The sequence below is a fragment of the Mytilus californianus genome, unplaced genomic scaffold, assembly GCF_021869535.1.
Source record: "Mytilus californianus isolate M0D057914Y unplaced genomic scaffold, xbMytCali1.0.p SCAF_9, whole genome shotgun sequence".
Lineage (NCBI taxonomy): Eukaryota > Metazoa > Mollusca > Bivalvia > Mytilida > Mytilidae > Mytilus > Mytilus californianus.
The window spans coordinates 23,450,640-23,456,870 of record NW_026262745.1 but is presented as its reverse complement, the minus strand read 5'-3'; the positions used below and the strand labels follow the sequence as shown (position 1 = coordinate 23,456,870).

Here is a 6,231-nt window from a genome sequence, read left to right as displayed (position 1 = left end):
CTGAATTTGAATCAACATTAGTATTCTTTAAGCAAACATAATTTCCACCTGTGTTTTATGATGACTGATTAAAGTCCTTAATGATCCGATAATTTTCTAATTAGTCATTGTGACGCCGTTGTACGTACATATGTATGTATTATTTTGTTATTCCTTCAGTGCAGCTTAGATTATTGATACCAATGTTTAGCATTTAAAATCATAAACAGTGCATTTGCATGGCAATCGAGGCATTTTACTTACCAATCATTATAGTTGGTAATTTGTTACTTTCCTCCAGAGAGTAATCAATTTTTCAAATAATTTCATCTTCTTTCATGAAATATATAGTATGTAATCATACATATTTGATATTGTATCCTCGAAATTTTACGACTAGGAAAATATTGTATTACTAGTAATAGGTATTGTAGTCTTTCACAAATGATAAATGGAAAATTTTAATTAGCAAAAAGGCAGCATAAGCATTTAAAATCACAAGTATATGATAAAAGTATCCGAAAATAAAAACACATGCTTATAAATACTTGTGAAATAAAATACAAACTGTCGTTTTCTGTACAATTCACCCCCCCCCCCCCCCCAAATGTAACCAAAACAAAACAAAACCTGACGATAATTCATGATACTGCAAATCACTACATATTTTGGAAAGATTAGAATTGTTTTACCTGTTTCCATTCATTTGTCGTCTGTTATACACATACCATAATGCTAGGTTAGGTACATTACTGTACTGAATTGACTTGCTATACATTTTTGAGCTGATCATGATAACTGAAAATAATAAATAGATAAATAAATAACGCAAGTATAGTTGATGAAAAAATTAAATTGAAAAAAAAATTGAAAACAGAAACTCTTCTACAAGATAATGTGCCTATCCAGTGTCAGAAACACATGTATCCTATAAGCAACTTGTCTAGACTCAAAGCAATTGATGGTGTTCGATTTCTGTCTTAATTACGTAATTAAAGTCCAATATCCAACATTTCCTTTCATTCATATGTTTTAGAGTATCGTTTAATCACTAAAAAGGCAGAATATATATTTTTGAAACTATGTGGCATTAAAAAAAACAAAATGGTTGACGAAAAATAAACAACAACATGGCCAAAGAAAAACAACAGCCATAGACACCTAAAGATTGAGTAATTTGAACCCCGCATAAAACAGGGGTGGTCTGTGATTTGGCAGATCCTCTTCCACTTTTGGTTCCAATCGTGTTGTTTTAGCTAGTTACAACTATATTCTTGTAATGATTATTTTGCCCAAATCAAATGTAAGTATTAAAGTATTGTTGCTAAACCTGCATGCAATTGGCCTTTAATCTGTTAATGTTACGTGGAATTTGTGTGAATACTAAATACATTGGAAGCTATATGAGAATGTTTTAAACTGTACAAACAAGTAACAGCCAGTTCTAAATATGACTGCTTTGCTGACTATACCCTCTGAGACTAATATCTCACCAGCTGTGGTGTTATTTGTAAATTCTACAAATGTTAATAAACCGAAGATATACTCCAACATGGCCATAAAGAATAGGACGAAATTAGAAAAAAAACAACAAACAAATGGCAAAACATTGCACAGAAAACTAAAGATTGAGAAACACGATCCACACCAAAAAACGGTAATGAACTCAGTGCTCCAGAAAGGTAAGCAGTTAATGGCCAGATATGTGTAGTTTTCTTTCACGGTTTGTCATACCTCATTGCGGGTCTCCTTATTTCACTGTGAAGGTACAAAAATAATGCTGTTTCGTTGATATCTTAGTTGTTTTGGTATATAATTTGGGTATTAAAACATGAACATCGTTCTTACGTTTAGTCGTTTTTTTTTCAATTTATGACAGTTGTCTGAATCTTTTTTATGAAAGTTGTATAGAGTAGTAACACGAGTCCGATTATTTGAGTCACAAACTCTTTACTATTTTCTGGGTATGGAGTGTTCGTTTTGTTAATTCGTGAAATGTTCATGATTAATACACAACATCGTATTACATTTTATATCTGAAAAATAGTTTTGCTGGGTTTAGATAAAGAGCATTTCACGCCTTTATTCATTGTCCACTTTAACATTGTCTTCCTAAAGCAACATCCCCCTCTTTTCCAAAAAAAAAATAATGATGTCCTAATATTGTAGATTTTTTTTATCGTGACAATCAAAGTCTTCTGTCGGGCAACTAATGACGGAATTCATAGATTATTTCCTATTTTGTCAACGACTCGTTTCCCACATATCACATACTCATCCCTTGCCAACAGTAACTTATCTCAAAGTTCATCTGTAAAAATCGACAATTTAAATGAAACTTTTGCTTAAAGATCAATATAGTAAGTCATCAGTAACTATATTATTACATATTTGATGATGTTTCTTTGGAGTGTAGACAATGTTAAAATTGCCAATCGGATATACGATATATTTGTATGGTTTATTCATATAAATCAACGGTACATAGTAAATCTGTTAACACGAAGCGAAATCATTATCACATAACGACGAAAATCTTTGATAATGATGGTAAGTGTTTATACAATTACTATTGATAAACTAAATATAATTTTATACTGTATAGCCAGGGATACATACTGCGTTTACGATAATAATAAATAATAATTTATTTTATTAAAGTGTCACATACTTGTCTACAGATTTATATACAGATTATATAATATACATTGCACAATAATAAAGTAAGACAAATACCCAGCATAGATAGGCTTATGAGACAATATATAAACTATTTAACAAATACAAATTGTAAAACGTAGTAAAATGTCAAAAATGTTTTTAGAATTATCCGAATTTTTCACATAATAAAAAAATAAATAGATAAAACCAAAACTTTAAATAGAAATGACACAATTAAGTATGACGTAAAAGATAAATGATATGTGATAGAAAGAATATAAAGGAGGTTATATACACTGATTGCGAAGAATAAAATGACATGATCTTGTTTTTTAAAAAGCCTGTCAGTAAAAAAGTAAATAAATAAAACATGAATAAAATAAAATAATATAGAAAAATAAATAAATAAAATGTAACTTTGACTTTTACGGAAATATACAATCACGAAATTCAATGCAGATTGCTTTTCAGTGCGCGACGTCTTCTTATTATATTATATACTAAGGTAGATAACTCGTATGGTAATACAGCATTCTGTATTAAAAATACAAATTGATTAAAATCTGACTTTGTAAAAAAAGAATTATCCATAACCATAGCTCTGTGAGACAAATTAAACCTTAAGTCACTGTAAATGTCACGGTTAATCAAAAAGTATATCTCATTTTCTATAGCATTATTACAAAATGGACAAATTCTTTCATCTAACGGTAATGGTGGTTTCGTATAACGACCCGTCTCGACAGACAAAGGTAAAGTTCCACATCTGATATGCACCTTATATCCTTGCCGAAATCTTTAGAAAAATAATAAACAATACAGAATCATCGTGTATACTTAAATGGGTTTGGGTGAGATAATGATTACGCATTATGATATATTAAGAGTTAAATAAAAAATACATTTTAAACTTTGTCGTATTTGTATTTTTTAAAATGATAATTTTGTAGTTGCACTAAGTTCTGGGTTGCAGCTTCGTAGGAAAAGCCGTCTTTTTGGCTGCTGTTTAAGTCCTGTTGTTTGAATGGTCCAGAGTTTTCTATGTAGTGTTCGAACTTTTAAAGAGGGGCAAAAGATACCAAAGGAATATTCAAACTCATAAACCGAAAACAAACTGACAATGCCATGGCAATAAATGAAGTACGACGGAAAGATAAACAACAGTACACAAAAACACAACATAGAAAAGACTTTGCAACACAACCCCCCTAAAAAAACAAAAAAAAAACTGAGGGTGATCTCAGTTGATCCGGAAGGGTAGCAGATCTTGCTCCACATTTGACCGGTTTAATACGTTTGTATTGAAATCTACAATATCACATGGTTTATTCAGACTGCTGTACTGAATATGAAATGTCAGTCTCGTATATGAATTCTTGGACTGTATAAATCGACTCTGTTTTTTTTTTATTAAGGTTTGATCACCTATATAAATTGTAACGAAAATAATATTCCAAATTTGGGTAAATGTGACACGTATTCTCATTATGGAAAGATTAGATAGGTACATTCCAACTAAAAGATGGGTAAACTATTGTTAAGGTAGACTAACTATATACCGCCATCTTGAATTATAAATAGAAGTTCTCAAGAGATCTAGTTTTTTTTCTTAAATCTGCAATTTTTTAGACAGATTGGCAATTAATGGGTTAGACTGTTTATTTGAATAAAGATTAATAAGTGATTTATTGCATTATTCAGACTGATTTATCAAATACCAAATGTTTGTGTTTGTTCGAATCAAATTGTCAACTTAGCCATTAAGGAGAGATAACTCAAATAGTAAAATTTTCATAAAAGAATGATAAATTTTCAATTTTTACTTGTAACAAGAAAACAAGGTCGGTGACATCATTTTTTATTTTTATTTTTCTGAAAGCATATTTTCAAACCTATCTTCTCATATTTTATTGTATCTGATAAATTTCTTTTTATTCGCAAAAAAGGTGTTTTTTCACGAACAATCTATGCAAATTTGGGCAATTTTGCACGACTTGTAGCTTGAAAAATAGCACGGTGACCTATACTTTTTATTATATTTGTGAAAAAAAGCATGGAAAAATCTACGTTCTGGCAAAGTATAAGAAAACTCTATCTGAGGAAATACATACCAATGATCCACCTTAATTCAATTCAATGTTTTATTATTCAATTGTTGGCATGTACAAACCTAAAGTGGAAGAAAGCTTTAGACAGAAATCTCCATGGCAAAAAAAAAAAACAACAAAAAAACGAAACGACAAACACGTGCCCCACTTAAACAAACACAAACACACTACACAGACAACTTAAGATTGAGCAACTATTATACAAACCAAAACATAAAAAGTCATGAGTGGAATTAGGCAGTCATTGGATGTCATTTCTATTTTAACATAACACTAACCCATCATTTCATAGTTTCATTGGTGCACCTTCTATGATTAAATGTTTTATCTGTCAATGACCATGGCAACCATGACGAACAATATATTCAATTTTTAATTTAAATTTCACATATGGCATAAAAACTTAGGTTGTTCTGAATTACTATAACATGATATGACTGATCCTTCTCTGTAATATCTAAAAGTGTGACTAGACATATTATACAGTATGTACTAGTCGTTCTTTGTTTCTTCTTTTATAGATAGAGAGAAGTGATGGAATATACAATAGCTATCGCCTGTTCTTGTAGCGTAGTAGTGGTGGTAACATTTCTGATAATATTTGGAATTGTTTGCAGAAAAAAGAATAAATGTAAAACAAACGATGGATTTAAGGGTAGAATCCTGCAAAATGAACATACTGAACAAACAAAAACAAAATTATTTTGGTCCCGCTTTTCCAAGTCTTCCAATGAAAGGTCTAAAGTAGTCACTGTGAACGTTGGTGGAACAAGCAACAACAAGTATGATAATCGACGAGGGCGGGCAACTCTCGCGTTGCCTGAGGTACACGGATAGTTTCGGATACGAAAGTAATAAGTTGTTGTCTTATATTCATGATTCAGTTATGTGACACAACCAGCAACATTATGTAATGCATAATTACCCATTTGACTTGATATTTAAGTTGTTTTGTTACACTAAATGGTTTCCATAATTAACGAGTTTCATCTTTTTATGCGTTTTGGGATTTCATTATAATTGCTTTGTTTCAAATCTAAATAAATACGTATTACAAAATATGTTCAACCTAACATTCTAGTATTCAGATGCGGTTCCATTCGCCTCGGGGATACCCTGGTAGCTTGTTGACTTAGAGTGTGAGATGTCATAGATTCGATCCCCTGCATGTTACCTGATACAAAAACCTTATAATTAGTAAGTACTGCTTCATCACCAATCAAGCGTTATCTAATAGTATCAACAGAGTCTGGCTGTCTCGGAGTAAGAAAAATGTATGCGCACATGACTGGTACGTGCTAGTGTGTTAACCCTATTTATCATGTCGGGCTTATAAAATGTAGGGTATATTCAAATTTTATTAAAAAAAAATATATACATGTCCTTCAATCTAGGTAAGTTTCGCCGCTGGACAAACAGTCAACTAAAAAAATGATCCTTGTGAAAAGTCAAAAGTCAAAAGGAAACCAAAAAGAAAGAAAAA

The 6,231-nt window shown here is 30.9% G+C and overlaps 1 long non-coding RNA gene across 1 annotated transcript; it reads left to right on the top strand.

Annotated features, from left to right (window-relative positions):
- The first annotated feature begins 2,479 nt into the window (after positions 1–2,479).
- On the top strand, positions 2,480–5,809 carry LOC127714541 (uncharacterized). Its single transcript, XR_007987776.1, has 2 exons — positions 2,480–2,529; positions 5,270–5,809. It is a non-coding gene; the product is annotated as an uncharacterized LOC127714541 (long non-coding RNA).
- The last annotated feature ends 422 nt before the right edge of the window (positions 5,810–6,231 follow it).